The 23,626-nt window shown below is 44.0% G+C and overlaps 1 protein-coding gene across 1 annotated transcript in view; it reads left to right on the top strand.

Moving 5' to 3' along the window:
• LOC149451200 (olfactory receptor 1J21-like) overlaps positions 1 to 23,626 on the top strand; it is a 54,134-nt gene that overhangs the window by 12,490 nt on the left and 18,018 nt on the right. Inside the window, exon 3 of the mRNA XM_089690909.1 lies at positions 15,037 to 15,118. The gene's annotated coding sequence lies outside the window, so the exon portion shown is untranslated. The remainder of the gene's footprint in view (positions 1 to 15,036; positions 15,119 to 23,626) is intronic.

Genomic DNA, 23,626 nt, shown 5'->3' with positions numbered 1-23,626 from the left:
GGAATTGACAAATATAAGTCTTGGATGGTGGATAATGGAATCTGATACCACTCTTCATGAAAAAATCGGGTCATCATGCAGAAAACGAGCCTGAACCTTGTTCTCCAAAATTGATCATAGTTGATCTATGATATTGAAGTCTGGTGACTGCAGCGCCCAGGGAATATGGAAGACTTTGCCTGCATGCTCGTCAAACAACACCATATGTAGGAATCAGAGCATTAACAAAACAATGTCTTCTGCACAATGGAGTGCACATGGTCGGCCACAATTTGCACATAGTCACTGTCAGTGACTCTACCTTTCTAAATTATGATTGCGCCACCACCATGCTTTACCTTTGGCACAGTCCTGGTCATAAGCTTGGGGCGCTGTTTGCCACCTGTAAACACGTTCGGTGGTTGGGAACAGTGTGAAGCTCCAGTCATCGGACCATATTACAGTCTTCCATTGATCGATAGTCCACGATTTATGGGTGTTGTACCAGTCTCTCCTCTTCTGAGCATTAATATCGGTCACTAGTGGTTTGGCAATTGCAGCTCACCCGTGAATGTTCTGCCTATGAAGTGACCTACGCACAGTTTTTGTGAACACGGGCTTTGGAAGACTGAGATTGATCTCTGCAGTCACTTTTGCAGCAGTTATTTTTGTATTCCGGGTCACAGTAGTGTGCAAGGTCCTTTTGTCTCTTTCGGCCAGTTGGCCATGTCGACCATGCTTATACTTATCAGATGATGGTTTCCCGGAAACTGTATATGCCGTCATAACCTTCTATACTGTACCTTGCAAGTTAGCAAATAAATTGGCAGTTTCAGTCATAGGCACCAACTAAGCGGCACCAACAATTTGCCCTTTTTTATGCTTAGTAAGCTCTGACATAACTCCGTATTACTAGCAGCGCACACAGTGAATGAGGAAAGTGAGGCTTCCCACCTGTTAGCTAGGTGTCTCATCACACAGCCGAAACAAAAGAACATTCCCCGTTTATTAGTCGCTTTCTGACATCTTTGACTCTCCTGTCTCTTCAGGAGGCTCATAAAGAACTTATGGACCAACCTCTTACCTGTGAGGAAATCCAGAAAGCTATTAGAACTTTAGTTCTACATAAATCACCAGACCCTGATGGTCTTCCTCATAATTATTATAAAACCTTCTCAGATCTTTTGGTTCCACATATGATTCTTTATTTTAATCATCTGCGGGATGGGGGTGCAGTGCCACACGATGAGAATAGCGCATATATATCAGAGTTGTTCCTAAACCTAACAAAGATATCACAGCTGTTCTTAATTACCACCATATTTCTCTAATCAATTGTGATATCAAGATCCTTACTAAGGTTTTAGCCTTGCGCCTTAACCACTTCCAGTCCGGACACTTTCACCCCCTTCCAGTCCGGACACTTTCACCCCCTTCCAGTCCGGACACTTTCACCCCCTTCCAGTCCGGACACTTTCACCCCCTTCCAGTCTGGACACTTTCACCCCCTTCCAGTCCGGACACTTTCACCCCCTTCCAGTGCGGACACTTTCACCCCCTTCCAGTCTGGACACTTTCACCCCCTTCCAGTCTGGACACTTTCACCCCCTTCCAGTCCGGACACTTTCACCCCCTTCCAGTCCGGACACTTTCACCCCCTTCCAGTCCGGACACTTTCACCCCCTTCCAGTCCGGACACTTTCACCCCCTTCCAGTCCGGACACTTTCACCCCCTTCCAGTCCGGACACTTTCACCCCCTTCCAGTCCGGACACTTTCACCCCCTTCCAGTCCGGACACTTTCACCCCCTTCCAGTCTGGACACTTTCACCCCCTTCCAGTCTGGACACTTTCACCCCCTTCCAGTCTGGACACTTTCACCCCCTTCCAGTCTGGACACTTTCACCCCCTTCCAGTCTGGACACTTTCACCCCCTTCCAGTCCGGACACTTTCACCCCCTTCCAGTCCGGACACTTTCACCCCCTTCCAGTCCGGACACTTTCACCCCCTTCCTGACCAGGGCAATTTTCAGCTTTCAGCGCTATCACACTTTGAATGACAATTGCGCGGTCATGCAATACTGTACCCATATGAATTTTTTACCATTTTTTGAGACAGATAAAGCTTTATTTTGTTGGTATTTATTCACCGCTGGGATTTTTTTTTTGTTACTATGTAAATGAAAAAGTCCAAAAATTTTGAAAAAGTGTTTTTTTTAAATAAAATTTAGCAAATAAATAATATTTCATCATAAATCTTGGCCAAAATTTATTCCGTTATTATTTTAGTAAAAAAAAAATGTAAATTAGTTTATAACCAAAAATTTATAATTTTTAAACATTTTTTTTTACATTTTTTTTTTTTTTTTTTTTTTTTTTTTTTACATACTGTCACCCTAGCAGTACTACTTGTGGGGGGTGATGAATATTTTTTTTTTTACACTGATTGCTTTTACACCCATATAGGATGTAAAAGCAATCATTTCTCTTTCTCTCTGTCTGCATTCTTGCAGTCATTGAGAAGTACTGAGTGAGCTGTGATTGGTCACAGCTTGTCACATGGTACAAGGCTGTTGTGAATAGCCTTGTACCATGTGACCTCTGTGATCATTCACAGATTTCGCACGTAGTAAGCAATGATGTCACAAGTGACATCTTGCTTACTACTTTGCATGTGATCACTGATTCGCCAATCAGTGATCACATGATCGGGACCTTGTACAGAGGTCCCGTCTGACGATCGGTGTTTCACTGTGTCCGGAGGACACAGCGGGCACCGGATCGCGGTGCTGCGCGCTCCCAGGGAGCACGCACAGCTAGAAAAGGCGGGTGCCATTTATGAACGGCAACCCGCCACTGGAGTGCCACCGCCCTGCCGTTTATCAACAGCAGGCGGACGTCAAGAGGTTAATACCTTTCTGGAAATCTACGTTCACAATGACCAATCAGGATTCATATGAGGACGTCAAACCCGAGATCAGATCCGTTGATCTTTAGCATTGATATCTGCAGTAAAATCTAATCGAGATAACTCCCTACCCAGGGAAATATTACTGTTATCTCTGGATACCAAAAAGGCGTTTGATAGTCTGACCTGGGAATATCTATTTAACACGCTGATCGCCTTTGGATTTGGCTCCACCTTTATCTCTCTTTTAAAGACTTTATATAGTAATCCCTTGGCTCAGATTTCCATATGAGGATACAAATCGACTCCTCTTCTTATCAGATGTGGTACTAGACAGGGTTGTCCACTCTCCCCGCTGCTGTTTGCTCTGGCAATTGAACCCCCCTATTGCTATCTGTTCTCACTCTGATATTACGGGTATTCAATGTGGCCAACCGGAGCATAAATGCACCCTGTTTTCCGATGATGTCCTTATTTATATATTGGATCCCCAGATATCCGTACCCAATCTATTGACTTTACTACATCAATTTTCTCTGGCTTCGGGACTTTCTTTAAACTCTTCTAAAATGCCTGTTCTTAACATTACCTTATCCCCTTCAGAGGTACAGGACCTTTAGGACAATTATGACTTTCACTGAGCTACCTGATCCCTTCCCTATCTGGGGGTCTGTTTAATACCCTCCATCGCGACTCTTTATTGTGCAAATTATCCCCGCTCTTTAAAAGACTCAAAGAAGACCGTTGCTGGGCGGACTTCCCTCTATCTTGGTTCAGTACAATTAACTCCATTAAAATGACTTTCTTGCCTAGACTACTTAATTTTTTTAGGACACTACCGATTGCAGTCCCCAGAGGAGAACCATTACGATTACAATCAGAAGTCCTTCATTTTGTGTGGGGCAATAAACACCCCCAGATCAATAAATCAACACTATACTCTCAGAAAACACATGGAGGCTTAGGACTTCCCAACCTCCTGGACTATTTTCATGTGGTCCAGATAACACACCTCTTACACCACAGCCGAAGGTCCTAAACCTCAGTGGGCTATTATTGAAGCCCTGTCTTGTCATCCTTATGCTATTGGCCCCCTAATGTGGCTTCCCAATCGATTACGTCCTCCAATTTTATGCTCTACATTATCTTACTCCTTAGCCGTCTGGGACAGGCTGTGCATCCATAAATCTTTATCTTCCCCTCATACCCCATTAGCCCCTATCTTCTGTAACCCTGAATTTATACCTGGATTCACACCGCCCTTATTTCAGTTGTGGATTAATAAGGGCCTTGTTATGGACCACCTGGTGCACTCTAGCAGTCCCCAGGACAGGATTCCCCAGGGCACGGAGTCTAAGCCCCAGCCCGCTTGTTCACCAGAGCCCCTGATGGTGGGGATGGGCTTGGAGCGGACAGTGACCAGGTCGCGGCCCCTGAGTACACCCACCTGAGGTAGAGGAATCACCAGAGGTAATGACAGGCAGAGAGCCTGACTTGAAGAGGCAGACAGGTCTGGAGAGTAGCAGCTAATCCGTGTGGGTCAGATGGATGGCTGAGTAATAGCGTGGTCAAACGGGCCAGGTCGGTAACAGAGGGGTCAGCGTAGTACAAGGCAGCAGGCAGAAGAATAGTCAGGTCACTCGCCGGGGTCGGTACCAGTAGTTCAGATCAGGTAGGGGTATCCACAAGAGAGGTCAAACTTAGCCAGGGGTCAGAGCAGGAGAAGTCAGCAGAGGTCAGGTCCAGGCAGGTCAGCAACGAATCTCAAACAACGGGAACACAGGAACCAGATCAGACCATACGGCAACTTGTGTCTGTGCAGGGCTGGTTTAAGTAGCCCGCCCTGCACCTGACAGGGGCAGCCTAGGTCCTAGTACCTGCCCAGCACCGTCATAGGTGACGGGTGTGCCTGGGTCCTAGTGCCCTGATGCCTGCATGTCTTGACAGACACCTACGCATGTGCAGACCCATGCGCCGCGATGGTCCCTGACAGGCCTTCTCCGTATAGGAGATTTTTTAGATGGGGATCTACTGTACTCTCTACAACATTTTCGGGATAAACGTCAGCTCCCATCCAGTGAGACTTTTCGATACATAACCAAATTGTGTCCTTTATACAATCCAAACTTAAATTACTGACAGAACCCCTAACGCTCACCTTCTTTGAACTATCCTGCCAAGCTACTGGTATGTTGAAAGGTCGAATATCTTCTATATACCCTTCCCTTATTAATCCAAAAACCAAGCTCCCTTATATGCTTCATTGGGAAAGGGACTTGAATATCTCCCTAGAGCTAACTGATTGCCAGGACACAGCCTACGTTCTGTCTAAGATTTCTATTAATACCACACTAATAGAATCTAACTATAAAACACTTCTGCGTTGGTACCTGATCCCTACACGCCTTGCAAAAATTCATCCTACTACATCGCCTTCCTGTTTTCAGCGCTGTGGGCAGGAGGGAACCATATGCCATATTTGGTGGCAATGCCCTGTGGTGACTAGATTTTGGATCCGAATGCTTAACTTTATTGACACGAGTGAATATCCGTAGATCCCCAGAGATGGCCCTGTTTCAAAAGTTACCCTCAGAAATCCCTAAAAAATCGACCAAATTGATCCTTTACATTATCCTGGCTGCTAGAATCCTTTTTGCTAAATACTGGAAGCAATCGGTGATGCCACTTGATTATGTTAACAATAAACTGAGTTGGATCATGGTTAATGACAAACTTGCCTGCATTCTCAATAACAGCACGTCAAAATTCCACAAAACCTGGGATCCGTGGATTCAATACCTCTCCGTCCCTTAGCGGGACCATGGCTGACCCTTGTTTGCCTTACTCTTCCTTTTATTCTTATTTTCTCATTTCCTTTTTCATCCCTCTTTCATACCTTTTTGTTTCCAACATTACATTTTGATGTACAGTTGTGTTCAAAATAATAGCAGTGTGTTGAAAAAAGTGAATAAAGCTCAAAATCCTTCTAATAGCTTTTATTTCCATCCACACAAATGCATTGGGAACACGACACTTTCTATTCCAAATCACAACATGAAGAAAAATAGATCAAATTTGTGTTGTTCCTCTAAAAAATGGAAGAAAAGTGAATATTAGACGGTTCAAAAAAATCGCAGTGTTTGTATTCTTCTTTACAAACTCAAACATTCACTATATAAACTGAGAAATGTTTGAAGGTTTTGCTTTTCTTTGAATGACTTCATGAATATTTGGTTGTAGTCGCACTGTTTCTGAGAACTGCTGTACATCTGTGTTGCATGGAGTCACCCAACTTCTGGCCCCTGTGATCAGGTATTCCAGCCCAGGATGATTGGACCACATTCCACAGTTCTTCTCTATTTCTTGGTTTTGCCTCAGAAACTGCATTTTTGATGTCACCCCACAAGTTTTCTATTGGATGAAGATCCGGGGATTGGGCTGGCCACTCCATAACGTCAATCTTGTTGGTCTGGAACCAAGATGTTGCACGTTTACTGGTGTGTTTGGGGTCGTTGTCTTGTTGGAACACCCATTTCAAGGGCATTTCCTCATCAGCATAAGGCAGCATGACCTCTTCAAGTATTCTGATGTCTTCAAACTGATCCATGATCCCTGGTATGCGATAAATAGGCCCAACACCGTAGTATGAGAAACATCCCCATATCATGATGCTTGCACCACCATGCTTCACGGTCTTCACAGTGTACTGTGGCTTGAATTCAGTGTTTGGGGGTCGTCTGACAAACTGTCTCCGCCCACTAGACCCAAAAAGAACAATCTTACTTTCATCAGTCCACAAAATGTTGCGCCATTTCTCTTTAGGCCAGTCAATGTGTTCTTTGGCAGATTGTAACCTCTTCAGCACACGTCTTTTTTCCAACAGTGGGACTTTGCGGGGACTTCTTGCAGATAGCTTGGCTTCACATCGGCGTCTTCTAATTGTAACAGTCCTCACAGGGAACGTCACACCTTCTTTCATCTTCCTGGAGCTGATTGTTGGCTGAGTCCGCGCCATTTTGGCTATTCTTCTATATCATTTCTACCAGAAACAGTGATTGATCCGGTTAGTGATGTCTGACTGCTATTATTTTGAACACAGCTGTATGTAACCTTAGTACCTGACTACAGTTTGGTCATGCGCATGATTAATAGTTTTTCATAGGGAAATATGTACTGGGATTCTGTCTATTGTTCCTTTCTATCTGTAGATTACACCAGAGGAGCTACCTGGTCCCATACATGTAAGCTACCATATGTTTCGCTCCATAAGACGCACTTTTTCCCCCAAAAAAATGGGGGAAAATGTCTGTGCATCTTATGGAGTGACTATGGAGCGGCCGGCCCGGTATTCCCACCGCCACCACCGTGTGAGAATACCGGGCCGGCCGCTCAGCTCTTCTGTGCAGTAGAACCTGCAGACCTCCAGCGGTCCTACCTTTTCCTCGGTCCAGCAGTGTCCTCACCATCTTCTCTCCCCGGCATCTTTAGTGTGGACACCTGGCTGCAACAGCTTGCAGCTTCACAGCCGGGTACCCACTGCGCATGCACGAGAAGCGCTGCTCTTTGAGAATGGCTCTGTAGTCTTCTGGGACCTGTCACATATCCCAGAAGACTACGGGGAGGGAGTGGCAAGAACAACTCCGCGGAAGTGGGAGCGGATACCTGTCAAATTATGTTACCCGCCCCCCCTCCGCTCCCCAAAGGTCCTCAGTCTGTGGTCATCTCCTGTACTGTGTCCGCAGTCTCTGGTCTTCTCCTGTACTGTGTCCGCAGTCTGTGGTCATCTCCTGTACTGTGTCCGCAGTCTGTGGTCTTCTCCTGACTGTGTCCGCAGTCTCTGGTCATCTCCTGTACCGTGTCCGCAGTCTGTGGTCATCTCCTGTACCGTGTCCGCAGTCTCTGGTCATCTCCTGTACTGTGTCCGCAGTATCTGGTCATCTCCTGTACTGTGTCCGCAGTCTCTGGTCATCTCCTGTACTGTGTTCGCAGTCTCTGGTCATCTCCTGTACTGTGTCTGCAGTCTCTGGTCATCTCCTGTACCGTGTCTGCAGTCTCTGGTCATCTCCTGTACCGTGTCTGCAGTCTCTGGTCATCTCCTGTACCGTGTCCGCAGTCTCTGGTCATCTCCTGTACCGTGTCCGCAGTCTCTGGTCATCTCCTGTACCGTGTCCGCAGTCTATGGTCATCTCCTGTACCATGTCTGCAGTCTCTGGTCATCTCCTGTACCGTGTCCTCAGTCTATGGTCATCTGTACTGTGTCCGCAGTCTCTGGTCATCTCCTGTACTATGTCCACAATCACTGGTCATCTCCTGTACTGTGTCTGCAGTCTCTGGTCATCTCCTGTACTATGTCCGCAGTCTCTGGTCATTCCCTGTACTGTGTCCGCAGTCTCTGGTCATCCCCTGTACTGTGTCCACAATCTCTGATCATCTCCTGTACTATATCTGCAGTCTCTGGTCATCTCCTGTACTGTGTCCGCAGTATCTGGTCATCTCCTGTACTGTGCCTGCAGTCTCAGGTCATCTCCTGTACTGTGTCCGCAGTCTCTGGTTATCTCCTGTACTATGTCTGCAGTGTCTGGTCATCACCTGTACTGTGTCTGCAGTCTCTGCTCATCTCCTGTACTGTGTCCGCAGTCTCTGCTCATCCCCTGTACTGTGTCCGCAGTCTCTGCTCATCCCCTGTACTGTGTCCGCAGTCTCTGCTCATCTCCTGTACTGTGTCCGCAGTCTCTGCTCATCTCCTGTACTGTGTCCGCAGTCTCTGGTCATCTCCTGTACTGTGTCCGCAGTCTCTGGTTATCTCCTGTACTATGTCTGCAGTGTCTGGTCATCACCTGTACTGTGTCCGCAGTCTCTTCTCATCTCCTGTACTGTGTCCGCAGTCTCTGCTCATCCCCTGTACCGTGCCCGCAGTCTCTGCTCATCCCCTGTACCGTGTCCGCAGTCTCTGCTCATCCCCTGTACTGTGTCCGCAGTCTCTGGTCATCTCCTGTACTGTGTCCGCAGTCTCTGGTTATCTCCTGTACTATGTCTGCAGTGTCTGGTCATCACCTGTACTGTGTCCGCAGTCTCTTCTCATCTCCTGTACCGTGTCCGCAGTCTCTGCTCATCCCCTGTACCGTGCCCGCAGTCTCTGCTCATCCCCTGTACTGTGTCCGCAGTCTCTGGTCATCCCCTGTACTGTGTCTGCAGTCTCTGGTCATCTCCTGTACTGTGTCCGAAGTCTCTGGTCATCTACTGTACTGTGTCCACAGTCTCTGGTCATCTCCTGTACTGTGTCCACAATCTCTGGTCATCTCCTGTACTGTGTCCGCAGTCTCTGGTCATCTCCTGTACTGTGTCCGCAGTCTCTGGTCATCTCCTGTACTATGTCCACAGTCTCTGGTCATCTCCTGTACTATGTCCGCAGTCTCTGGTCATTCCCTGTACTGTCCGCAGTCTCTGGTCATCCCCTGTACTGTGTCCGCAGTCTCTGGTCATTTCCTGTACTATATCCGCAGTCTCTGGTCATCTCCTGTACTATGTCCGCAGTCTCTGATCATCTCCTGTACTATGCCTGCAGTCCATTGGTTCAGAATATTTTATTTCTTGTTTTCCTCCTCTAAAGCCTAGGTGCGTCTTATGGTCAGGTGCGTCTTATGTAGCGAAAAATACAGTATGTCCAATTTTCCAATCTTTCTGCACAATGTTAGTGTTACCTACCTTTACAAGTGACTATTGTCCGAGCAATTATGAACCTCTCATTTGTTGGTATTATTGGTCTGTATGTTTGATTCTTTCAATAAAAAGACTGAAATACAGAAGTATCCGCTTACTTGTATGGGATGTATGAGCAGCAGATACATTGACAGTCTTCAGGAGAGCTGCATGGCATCAGCGATCTGCTGATCACTGGTAGGAAGCTTTAGAGGCTCCTAACACAAAAAATAATACATGCACTTTTTTTTTGCCTACAAAAAAATTAGCATTTTTTTTTTTTTCATGTAATGGTGAACTTATCCTTTAATCCAAAATTGTTGGCAATGTCCTCTTCCTTTTTCCCGGACAGGTTCTCTTGACAACTTGGCAGATGGCTTTCATTGTGTGTATTTTGGATCAGTTTTGATCCATGGTCTCCAGTGCAGCGTGTGAATGGCCCCACAACATTTCTCAATGGTCTTGTGTTTAGTTGTGTGGACTATTATGTTCCTCAGCAGTAAAATACATTCCTGCGTATTGGCAGAATGTGAGCACCTGTCTCCTTACAAAGAGCTCCATTTTCCTTCCCAGACGTACTGCTGTCATTTTGATTGGCTTCTCTTACAATTCATCAAATTTGTTTTGCAACATTCTGCAGCCACGTAGTACTCCAAAATGTGATTCCAGAGGACAGATTGGGTCTTGTCAGCGATGATGGAAATCTCTTGTGATGTTCAGTGGACACGATGGAATGTGTGATATCATAATTGTAGGAAATATTCACAGTGAGTCATGAAAAGGTGTATTATTCAGGAGCAGTTGGAGAAGATTTCACGTTGCTGGCTCAGAGCCTATATTTTGGAAGTTAGCCAGAATATCTAATATTTTGGATAGAGCTGCTTTCTTGTTTATGAGGAGGTATCAAAAAGTTTCAAGACTAGTTTTGTAACATGCCAACAGATGGCAGTAAAAGGCTGCACGCACAGTAACAGGGAGCACTGACCTTCATAAGTCAGTATGCCAAAAGACATCGTCCTGTGTACATCGGGAACTGTGCAACTGGTGCTATTCTGACCACGCACGTTACCACTTCTGCTATTTCATCATGCATAGCAAGTTAGAACAAAGAGCAAACGTGGAATTCTGAGTGAAACTGGGAAAATCTGCCACAGAAACATCTGACATGATTTGGTAAGTTTACAGAAATGCTGCAATGAGTCGTTTGAGGTGCTTTGAGTGGTACGCGCACTTCATGAGTGGAAGAACATCACTGAAAGATAATGAGAGATCAGGAAGACCTTCAATGAGCTCAACCCCCAAAAATGTCAAAATGTTGAAACCATTTGGCAACTTGTGCATGATGAACAACATCGCTGCCATTGTTGGTGTGACATACGGACAGTCCAGGCAATCCTCATGTTTGATTTGAACATGCACTGTGTTGCTGTCAAGTTCATTACAGGCTGCAGTGATCTCCTTTCTGCACCCGCCTTACTCGCCAGATTTGGCTCTTGCAGACTTCGCCCTCTTCCTAAAGATGAAGATCCAGCTCAAAGGTTGCTATTTTGACAACATTGCGGAGATCCAACACGAAAAGCAGAAGGTGCTTGACACGCTTCGAAAAGAAGTCTTCCAGGACACATTCCAGAAGTGGCAGGAATCCTGGTGAAAGAGAGCCGAGGGCTGGGCCCACAGATTCAGAGGGTACACGATGCCACGCAGACACAGACAGCGGTTCTTTTACAACAATTACGTTTACTGAACAGTTATAGTGAACATGTAGTTGAGCATAAATGAACAGAATGAGAACAGCGCATAACCATACAGTAAGAATAATACTGTCTAACACTAACCCCGTACTTGCAGACTTTTCCCCAATGTCCAGAAAGCAGTCTGGCTGCGCCTGAATGTTCCTGGGCAAGATATAATGTTGGGGTGCACCCTAAGTATTGCGCAATACTATTTGTAATCCAAAGGAAAGTGGAGTGTGTCTCTTGTAGCTTTCTGGTATATCCAAAATGTCACTGAACACGTGGTGCGATGTGCTGCGGCAAAGCCGCACTTACAGTTCCTTGGCAGGCTCTTTGTGCTTTTTCCTGATCCACTGGTCCACTCCAGAACCAGACCATACAGTCACTTGTTTCCGGTCTCGTCGCGGTAAATCTTCCATAGGTGCCGTTGCCAGACTCCACTGTGAGCCGTAAATCCTCTTCCCGGCTCCACACAGATTCTCCAGACGTCCTCAGCATACACCAGCCAGACTCAGACTCCCTCACTTCCCTTACACTGGGAGAGCTGTATTGCTGTGCAAGGGGACTATTTTGAAGGTGATAGTGTGTAAATGTAGATAAATAAAGTACTTTCTTGTAAACAGAGCTAGTCCCAAAACATTTTGATACCACCCCAAATTTTTTCATTGATTGCTTTTTTGCCATATTTAAGGGATCAAAAATTTAATTTGGCATAGTGTGCAGGAAGAACCCATAGTCAGTCATAAAACCCTTCAACTCTCGGAAGGAGAGCACAGGAAAATGGTTTAAAAAGGAGGATATTCAACTGAGGGATATTATGGAAGGGCGGAAATTGAGAACACTTAAGGATTTGAAAAAGGACAAAAGGGAACTTTTCATTAAGATAGACGAGTGGAGATATCACCAATTAAAACACTTTTTGTCGGGAGTCTTCCGAAACCTTTGAGATTGAGAAAGGATTGGAATTTGTTTGAGAGGTTGTTGGAATCACGTGGAGATGGGAAACGGGGCACGGCAAAAGTTTATAAGATTCTCACTGAGTTGGACACACACATAAAGCCAATGTACATAGTAAAATGGGAAAGAGATTTGGGAATGGAGATAGATGAAAACAAACAGAGGAAAATATATAGACTAACACATGAGAATGTAAGCATGAGAGAGGTAGAGGTAAACTATAAGTGTTTAACAAGATGGCACATGACACCGAACGTTGAATACAAGATAAGTGGGGAGAATACACCAGAGTGTTGGCGGGGTGTGGAAAGATACTGTAGGTCCATATATATTTGGACACAGGCACAATTTTAGTTTGTTTCAGGTATTTACCAAATCATATTACAGCTATAGTTATGTAATGGATATGGACTGAAAGTGCACACTCTCAGGTATAATTTGAGGGTATGTACATCCAAATTGGAGGAAGGGTTTAGGAATTACAGCTCTTAAGAGTAGCCATCCCCCTTTTTCAAGGGACCCAAAGTAATTGGACAGTTAAATCAAAAGCTGTTTCATGACCAGGTGTGGGCTACTCCTTCATTATTTCTTCATCAATTAAGCAGGTAAAATGTCTGGAGTTGATTTTAAGTGTGGTATTTGCATTTGGAATCTATTGCTGTGAACCTACATCATGCATTCAAAGGAGCTGTCCATGCAAGTGAAACAGGCCATTGTAAGGCTTCAAAAATGAAACAAATCCATCAGAAAAATAGCAGCAACATTAGGAGTGGCCAAATCAACAGTTTGGTCCATTCTGGGGAAAGAAGAATGCATTGGTGAGCTCAGCAACATAAAAAGGCATGGACGTCCACGGAAGACAACAGTGGAGGATGATCGCAGGATCCTCTCTATGGTAAAGAAAAACCCATTCACAACATCCAGACAAGTGAAGGACACTCTCCAGGAGGTTGGTGTATCATTGTCAAAGTCTACAATCAAGAGTAGACTTCACAAGAGCAAGTGCAGAGGGTTCACCACAAGGTGCAAGCCATTCATAAGCCTGTAGAATAGAAAAGCCAAATTAGACTATGCCAAAAAACATCTATAAAGCCCGACCAGTTCTGGAAAAGCATCCTTTGGATGGATGAAACTAAGATTAATCTGTACCAGAATGACGGGAAGAAAAAAAGTGTGGAGAAGGCTTGGGACAGCTCATGATCCAAAGCACACAACATCATCTGTAAAACAAGGTGGAGGCAATGTGATGGCATGGGCATGCATGGCTTCCAGTGGCACTGGATCATTGGTGTTTATTGATGATGTGACAGAAGAAGCCGGATGAATTCTGCAGTGTTTACAGATCTACTGTCAGCCCAGATTCAGCCAAATGCAGCAAAGTTGATTGGACGGCACTTCACAGTACAGATGGACAATGATCCAAAACACACTGCAAAAGCAACCCAGGAGCTTTTGAAGGAAAAGCAGTGGAATATTCTGCAATTGCCGAGTCAATCATCTGATCTCAAACCAATTGAGCATGCATTTCACTTGCTGAAGGAAAAAATAAAGGCACAAACAAAGAACAACTGAAGACAGCTGCAGTTAGAGCCTGGCAAAGCATCAGAAAGGAGGAAACCCAGTCTTTGGTAATGTCCATGGGTTCCAGACTTCATGCAAAGCATCAGAAAGGAGGAAACCCAGTCTTTGGTACTTTCCATGGGTTCCAGACTTCAGGCAAAGCATCAGAAAGGAGGAAACCCAGTCTTTGGTCATGTCCATGGGTTCTAGACTTCAGGCAAAGCATCAGAAAGAAGGAAGCCCGGTCTTTGGTCATGTCCATGGGTTCCAGACTTCAGGCAGTCATTACCAGTAAAGGATTCTCAACAAAATATTAAAAATTAACATTTTATTTATGATTATATTCAATTGTCCAATCACTTTTGGTCCCTTGAAAAAGGGGGGATGGCTACTATTAAGAGCTGTAATTCCTGAACCCTTCCTCCAGTTTGCATGTACATACCCTCAAACTAAACCTGAGAGTGTGCACTTTCAGCCCATATCCATTATATAACTATAGCTTGAATATGTTTTGGTAAATACCTGAAAAATAATAAAATTGTGCCTGTGTCCAAATATATATGGACCTAACTGTATATAACAAAACACTTTCAATGGTATATTTACCAGACCAAAAGGGAGTAACTGGGAGAAGTTCATAGTTAGGGTGTACATACACTTTAAAGTGTAAGTTCACCTTTCAGGAAGGTTTTTAGAAAATCCCCATATGCAGTTCTATATCCAATGAATAGTACATACCTGATGGAAATGGTGAGGGTCTTCCTAATATAGGTACAGCTGTTGGGGGTCTTTGCCAGAAAAAACCACTGGTCCCTCATTTCTTCCTGCCATTTGCAGGATGAACTGAATTCCACAATAATGTACCCCCTGGTGGAGGCTCTGGGCTCGCCAAACTGCGAGCACGTGCAGTGCGTCCTCTCCCAGCCGCAGCATAGCTTGGAAGTTGCTATAATGAGACACCTAAACTCTGCATGCACAGTGCGCACAGCTAGAGAAGGACCACCACGGAGTTTGAACAGCCCAGAGCGGCCCCTACTTGGCTAAGCTGGAGCAGGGAGAGGATGCACCGTGTCCTTGTGCAGTTTGATAGCCCCATAGCAGCCGCTAAGGGGGGGCATTATTGTAAATTTCAGTCCTGCTGCTCAAGTTTATTCTGTTCTCTGTATTATATCTTATTTGCCTCTTTCCATTTTTTTGACAGATGAAAATGGCTCTGCTGGGTTGTACCACCCCTGCGCTCTTTCAGGCTGAAAACACAAAGGCTGCTTGGCATGATCCTATGAGTGAGTAGTATTTGCAGAATAAGGGCTCATGTACACGGAGCGTTTGGAAACCTCTTCTGACTGCTGGAAAACGTAGGTTAAAAAAACGTCCGTTTAGCCGCGTTTGCATACCGCGTTTATGTGCGTTTGCGTTTAGAAGCGTTTTTAAAAGATAACCTCAGGAGACCTTCCCAAATGCCCAGAATGCACTGAAAAACAGTAAAAAATTAACAATTTCAGACATTGTGAGAGGAATAGAGAGAGCAGAAGCAGAGAGAGCAGTATGTGTTGAGATGACCGGTCTTTTCTGGTTGTATTCACTATGGATCCCATCATGAGCATAATGCGGCGCGTTCTACCATTTATTCCTTCACGGGAAACCTGGAACTGACTGCGCTGGTGTACCGGGTCCATTTGAATACATGGAAAATGCTTTGCATGCATTTCTGATGATGAAAAAAGGCTCCGGACAGCATCTGGACATGGAACAGTTAAAAAACGCTTCTAAACGCGTTTACAAGCATTTGGCGTTTGAGTTAAAAAAATTTTGCAAATGCTTATAAACGTGGTTAGCCACGTTTATATGTGTTTACAAGCGTTTTGTGTGAAAAAATCTCCTCCTGAACGCAAGTTTGGTGCATTAAAAAAAACGACTGTAAACTCAACTGCCTGTAAACGAAGATGTGTACATGGACACATAGGAGAACATTAGGGGGAGTTCAGGGGCTGCTGAAAAAAACACAGAACAGATCCTGAACGTCAGTTTATCATCTGCAGTGTACATGAGCCCTAAAAATAAACTGGGATTTCCATTATACAGTGGGGCAAAAAAGTATTTAGTCAGCCACCAATTGTGCAAGTTCTCCCACTTAAAAAGATGAGAGAGGCCTGTAATTGGCATCATAGGTAGACCTCAATTATGAAAGACAAAAAACCACATAAATAATAATATAAAAAAAAAAATAACAATGTAAAAAACGTTTTTTTAAAAATTGTAATTTTTGATTATAAACTAATTTGTTTTTTTTTTCACTTAAAAGATAACTGAATACATTCTGGCCAAGATTTATGAAGAAAGATTATTTATTTGCAAAATTTTATAAGAAAAACACTTTTTTTCCAAAAGTTTTGGACTTTTTCATTTTTATAGCAAAAAAATAAAAATCCCAGTTGTGGATAAATATCACCAAAAGAAAGTTTTGTCTGTCTAAAAAAAATTCACATGGGTACAGTATTGCTTGACCGCGCAATTGTCTTTCGGGAGGGTGGAAATGGGGTGAAAGCGTCCGGATTGGAATGGGGTGAAAGCCTCCGGACTGGAATGGGGTGAAAGCGTCTGGACTGGAAGGGGGTGAAAGCGGCCGGACTGGAAGGGGGTGACAGCGGCCGGACTGGAAGGGGGTGAAAGCGTTCTGACTGGAAGGGGGTGAAAGCGTTCGGACTGGAAAAGGGTGAAAGCGTCCGGACTGAAAGGGGGTGAAAGCGTCCGGACTGGAAAGGGGTGAAAGCATCCGGACTGGAAGGGGGTGAAAGCGGCCGGACTGGAAGGGGGTGAAAGCGTCCGGACTGGAAAGGGGTGAAAGCGTCCGGACTGGAAAGGGGTGAAAGCGTCCGGACTGGAAGGGGGTGAAAGCGGCCGGACTGGAAGGGGGTGAAAGCGGCCGGACTGGAAGGGGGTGAAAGCGTTCGGACTGGAAGGGGGTGAAAGCGTTCGGACTGGAAGAGGGTGAAAGCGTCCGGACTGAAAGGGGGTGAAAGCGGCCGGACTGGAAGGGGGTGAAAGTGTCCGGACTGGAAGGGGGTGAAAGCGTTCGGACTGGAAGAGGGTGAAAGCGTCCGGACTGAAAGGGGGTGAAAGCGTCCGGACTGGAAGGGGGTGAAAGCGGCCGGACTGAAAGGGGGTGAAAGGGGCCGGACTGGAAGGGGGTGAAAACGTTCTGACTGGAAGGGGGTGAAAGCGTTCGGACTGGAAGGGGGTGAAAGCGGCCGGACTGGAAGGGGGTGAAAGCGGCCGGACTGGAAGGGGGTGAAAGCGTTCTGACTGGAAGGGGGTGAAAGTGTTCAGACTGGAAGAGGCTGAAAGCGTCCGGACTGGAAGAGGGTGAAAGCGTCCGGACTGAAAGGGGGTGAAAGCGGCCGGACTGGAAGGGGGTGAAAGCGTCCGGACTGAAAGGGGGTGAAAGCGGCCGGACTGAAAGGGGGTGAAAGCGGCCGGACTGGAAGGGGGTGAAAGCGTTCTGACTGGAAGGGGGTGAAAGTGTTCGGACTGGAAGAGGCTGAAAGCGTCCGGACTGGAAGAGGGTGAAAGCGTCCGGACTGAAAGGGGGTGAAAGCGGCCGGACTGAAAGGGGGTGAAAGCGGCCGGACTGGAAGGGGGTGAAAACGTTCTGACTGGAAGGGGGTGAAAGCGGCCGGACTGGAAGGGGGTGAAAGCGGCCGGACTGGAAGGGGGTGAAAGCGGCCGGACTGGAAGGGGGTGAAAGCGGCCGGACTGGAAGGGGGTGAAAGCGGCCGGACTGGAAGGGGGTGAAAGCGTTCTGACTGGAAGGGGGTGAAAGCGTTCTGACTGGAAGGGGGTGAAAGCGTTCGGACTGGAAGAGGCTGAAAGCGTTCTGACTGGAAGGGGCTGAAAGCGTCCGGACTGGAAGAGGGTGAAAGCGTCCGGACTGGAAGGGGCTGAAAGCGTCCGGACTGGAAGGGGGTGAAAGCGTCCGGACTGGAAGGGGGTGAAAGTGTACGGACTGGAAGGGGCTGAAAGCGTCCGGACTGGAAGGGGCTGAAAGCGTCCGGACTGGAAGGGGGTGAAAGCGTCCGGACTGGAAGGGGGTGAAAGCGTCCGGACTGGAAGGGGGTGAAAGCGTCCGGACTGGAAGGGGGTGAAAGCGTCCGGACTGGAAGGGGGTGAAAGCGTCCGGACTGGAAGGGGGTGAAAGCGTCCGGACTGGAAGGGGGTGAAAGCGTCCGGACTGGAAGGGGGTGAAAGCGTTCGGACTGGAAGGGGCTGAAAGCGTCCGGACTGGAAGGAGCTGAAAGCGTCCGGACTGGAAGGAGCTGAAAGCGTCCGGACTGGAAGGAGCTGAAAGCGTCCGGACTGGAAGGGGCTGAAAGCGTCCGGACTGGAAGGGGCTGAAAGCGTCCGGACTGGAAGGGGGTGAAAGCGTCCGGACTGGAAGTGGTTAATAGCAATACATATGTTGGTGCTGGTAGTCCTCCCTGACTATGATATCGTCTCCTCGGAGTATCTTGATTGTAGAGTATACCTGACCAATCTCTTATTTTGTTTGCAGGATAGGGAGATCCGAGGAAATTAGTCGTCCTCTGCTCATTGGACAAAGTGCTGTACTGCTTTCTAATTGCCCTAACGTTACATGCTGCATAAATGCTGAAAAGTTCAATGAAAACATTCAATAACAAATCCAAAATACTGCTTCCTATTTATTAAAGTGCACTGGCCAATGTCAAAAGAAGCCAATGGTACTCAACGTGTAGCCATATTATATCTCAGCTGTGGTCAGACTGTTTGCCTGGGCTGCATGCGTTATCCCCATCCTCAGCAGGCAAGGAGTGCATACATTCCACTCTTCTCCCAGCGTTTATCCTGGGAATGTCTGTAATCTCATCCTACTAATGTAAAGGAACAGGTAAAGCCCACTCTGTACATCAAACACATAAACCAACACAGGTCGGTGAATGTTGGTGCTGCAATCGGCTGGGAATGGGTAACCAGGTGTGTGTTTTTAAAGCTCCAGTCAAAGATAAAAAAATAAGTCAACAGCTACAAAAGCTTTTGTCTTGTAAAAAACAGCCACTTACCTGTCCCACGATCCAGCGGTGTACCTACCACAGTGGGTTTCATTGGCTGTCCTCGCTCCCCAGCTCCGGCATCTGGCTTCACAGTCGGGGGCCCACTGCGGATACACGAGTAACACCGTGCTTTGTGAATGGTCCCATAGTCTTCTGAGACCTGTCACGTATACCAGAAGACTACCAGATCGCCTAGGCTATCACAGTAGAAGTGGAAGGGGGTACCTGTCAAAATTGGGTACCCGCTCTCTCTCCCCCCCCCCACTCCCCAAGGTGCCAATTCCTCATGGGGAGTGGGGGACCACTACTTAACCACTACCCGTCTGGCTGTTGTATATAAACAGCCAGACGTTGGCAGTGCAGGGGCCTCCCCACCCCCTACTTGTGCGCAATCCTTTGGAGCGCGCAGCACTGCGTCCTGGTGCCCGCTATGTCCTCTGGCCAATCAGTGATCACATGAAGAGTAGTAAGGTAGTAAGCAATATGTCACTTCTGACATCATTGCTTACTACGTGTGAAATTTGTGAATGATCACAGAGATCACTGATACAGGGCTATTCACAACAACCTTGTACCATGTGACAAGCTGTGACCAATCACAACTCACACAGTATTTCTCAATGGTTGCAGGAATGCAGCCAGAGAGGAGAAATGATTGCTTTTACAGCCTTTATGGGTGTAAAAGCAATCAGTGTAAAAAAAAAAATCTTCATCACCCCCCCACAAGTAGTACAGTGTCACCATGGTGACACTACTGCTAGGGTGACAGTATGTAAAAAAACAAAAAAACATAAATAATATAAAAAAAAAATTTAAATGTAAAAATTTTTTTTTTTTAATTATAATTTTTGGTTATAAACTAATTTGGGTTATTATTTATTTTACTAAAAAACTACAAAATTTTATAAGAAAAACACTTTTTTAAAAAATATTTGTACTTTTTCATTTATATAGCAAAAAAATAAAAATCCCAGTGGTGAATAAATACCACCAAAATATAGCTTTATCTGTCTTAAAAAAAAATGCGAAAAAATTGTTATGGGTACAGTGTTGCATGACCGCGCAATTGTCATTCAAAGTGTGATAGCGCTGAAAGCTGAAAATTGGCCTGGACAGGAAGGGGGTGAAAGTGTCCGGACTGGAAGTGGTTAAAGCAGAACTTCCCCTTTTGGGAGGAGCTTCACTTTAAGTGCTTTCCTTTGAATGACTTCATGAATATTTGGTTGTAGTCGCACTGTTTCTGAGAACTGCTGTACATCTGTGTTGCATGGAGTCACCCAACTTCTGGCCCCTGTGACCAGGTATTCCAGCCCAGGATGATTGGACCACATTCCACAGTTCTTCTCTATTTCTTGGTTTTGCCTCAGAAACTGCATTTTTGATGTCACCCCACAAGTTTTCTATTGGATTAAGATCCGGGGATTGGGCTGGCCACTCCATAACGTCAATCTTGTTGGTCTGGAACCAAGATGTTGCACGTTTACTGGTGTGTTTGGGGTCGTTGTCTTGTTGGAACACCCATTTCAAGGGCATTTCCTCTTCAGCATAAGGCAGCATGACCTCTTCAAGTATTCTGATGGATTCAAACTGATCCATGATCCCTGGTATGCGATAAATAGGCGCAACACCGTAGTATGAGAAACATCCCCATATCATGATGCTTGCACCACCATGCTTCACTGTCTTCACAGTGTACTGTGGCTTGAATTCAGTGTTTGGGGTCGTCTGACAAATTGTCTCCGGCCACTAGACCCAAAAAGAACAATCTTACTTTCATCAGCCCACAAAATGTTGCGCCATTTCTCTTTAGGCCGGTCAATGTGCTCTTTGGCAGATTGTAACCTCTTCAGCACATGTCTTTTTCCCAACAGTGGGACTTTGCGGGGATTTCTTGCAGATAGCTTGGCTTCACATAGGCGTCTTCTAATTGTAACAGTCCTCACAGGGAACGTCACACCTTCTTTCATCTTCCTGGAGCTGATTGTTGGCTGAGTCCGCCCCATTTTGGCTATTCTTCTATCCATTCCAATGGTAGTTTTTCGCTTTCTTCCGCGTCTTTCAGGTTTTGGTTGCCATTTTAAAGCATTTGTGATCATTTTAGCTGAGCAGCCGATCATTTTCTGCACTTCTTTATATGTTTTCCCCTCCAATCAACTTTTTAATCAAGGTACTCTGTTCTTCTGAACAATGTCTGGAACGACCCATTTTCCTCAGAATTTCAGAGAGAAATGTACTGTAACCAGCATGTACAACATTTGCTGCCTTCCTTCCTTAAATAAGGGCAATAATTGCCACCTGTTTTTCAAAGAATGAATCACCTCACTAATAGAACTCCACACTGCGATTATTTTGAACACGCCCCTTTCAATGAGTGATTCAATGACACAGAATCAGCAGCATGCATGTCATGACTGTTGGGTCTGTTGGATTACTCTACTACACCTGCTAGGAAATTATTTGCCATGTAGAAATATCATTTTGACCAAAAACAGCGATTGATCTGGTTAGTGATGTCTGACTGCTATTATTTTGAACACAACTGTATATACTACATGTTGAAATGCGTTTTTATTACAAAATATATGAAAAATATTTTTAAAAATAAATTTCAAGTATACTGTATGTCTTTAAAAATACAAATCTACATTTTTGGAATGCATTTACAAATATACTGTATGTAAAAATATATTTTTAAATGTTAAAAAAAATCTGAAGAATATATTTAAAAAATATATATTTTTAAAAATATTTTTCATATATTATGTAATATATAAGAACACATTGCAGTATGTATGTATATATATATTTAAATATATTGAATATGGCCAAAATTATAGCATTTCAAATATATGTCAATATATTTGGGAAGAATATTTATTTCCCATATGGGTGCATATGTGCCTTTTATTTACACAGTATTTTTTTAGGGTAAATTTCAGCTTTAACTCTTCGCTGCGGGTTTTAGACATTAACAATGGAAAGGTAAACTGCTTTATTTAGTAAAGTAGTAAATGGGAAACATTAAAGTTACATTTCTTGGTCCAAGGTAACATTAATTAGAAGGTTTGTGCCTTGACCATATATCAGATGAAGAAAGTTCACAAAACTATTTACAAACATTTTTTCCATTACAATTCCCTCTACATTCTGACTTACTGCCTTGTTTATTTGTAAAAGGGGCCCAACATGAAACACTGATAAACTATAAGTATTCATTCATTTTGTTCTCTGTATGCATCACCCTTTGTATTTGCTTTCTTTTTTTTTTTACTTCCTTATTTGTACAGTTATGTCAATTTTCTATTTTTACATCAGTGTTTCATCCTCAGATGTATTAATTAGTTCAATGCTTAGCGCTCTCGGCTTTCAGTCTCACTGAGGTGACATCTTTCAGTGTTCCCTTAGGCTTCTCATTATCCCCAGATACTTGCTGTGAATAAACATCATTTAGGGACATATTCCTGGGTAAATGTGAAGTTCTTGTTAAATTACAAAAAAATAATGAATGAAAAAAAAAAATATATATATATATACAGTATATTAAAATATACAGTACATACAATATATTACATCTACATATAAAAAATAATACTGATAATTTATAAATACTTGTATTATTTTGTGTGTATAATAAATGTATATAAATAAATGTATTATTATAATAATAACGTTTCTGAATATATAAATGTATTCTTTTGTGTGTATAGTAAATCCATATAAATAATAATATTATTTAAATGTATTATGCACACAAAATAAAACCCTTCTATAATAGTAATAATGTATTATTATTTATATAAATGTACTATTGTGTGTGTATGTGTGTATATATATATATATATATATATATATATATATATATATATATATATATATATATATGTGTGTGTATATATAGATGGATGGATGGATGGATGGATGGATGATGGATGGATGGATGATAGATGGATGGATGGATGATAGATAGATAGATAATAGATAAATGATAGATTGATAGATAGATAGATAGATAGATAGATAGATAGATAGATAGATAGATAGATAGATAGATCGATGATAGATGGATGGATCGATGATAGATGGATGGATCGATGATAGATGGATAGATAGATGGATGGATGATAGATAGATAGATAGATAGATAGATAATAGATGGATGGATGGATGATAGATAGATAGATATAGATATATATCTATAGATATATATCTACAGATATATATCTACAGTATATATATTTATATAGATATATCTATTATAGATAATAATAATAATTATTATTATATGCACTTTTTTTTTTAGGGAAAATACAGAATTAATTATTCAGACCTAAGATTCACAGCTGGAAAATCTGCCATGTTATCAAATATGTGTTTTCAAGTTGACATCACTTATTGATCACGGCTGTATTCTTTAAAACTAAACTCCAGGTTTATATGAAATACACACAAGATGACAGCTCTGTATTCATTAATACATCCTTTCCATTAGTTTTTTTTTTGCAAGCAGTGTAATTACCTGAACTCACCGAGATATCCACCTCCTGCAATCTCTGTAAAGCAGGGCTCAGACTGGTAGAAGGAAAAGCAGCAGAACGTTGCAATCATTTGTGCTGCTGTGTCTGGCTCTATGCACACTATCTTAAAAAAATGCTCCTAGCAGCAGATTTATATAAAGATTTTATTTAAAAAGATAAAGCAAGACTATATAAAAAAATCAGTTTAAAA

The sequence above is a fragment of the Staurois parvus genome, unplaced genomic scaffold (genome assembly GCF_062004578.1).
Source record: "Staurois parvus isolate SC_StPar_1 unplaced genomic scaffold, SC_StPar_1.0 ptg000547l, whole genome shotgun sequence".
In the NCBI taxonomy this organism is placed as follows: domain Eukaryota; kingdom Metazoa; phylum Chordata; class Amphibia; order Anura; family Ranidae; genus Staurois; species Staurois parvus.
The sequence above is the reverse complement of the archived record's forward strand: the minus strand, read 5'-3'. Positions and strand labels throughout refer to the sequence as shown.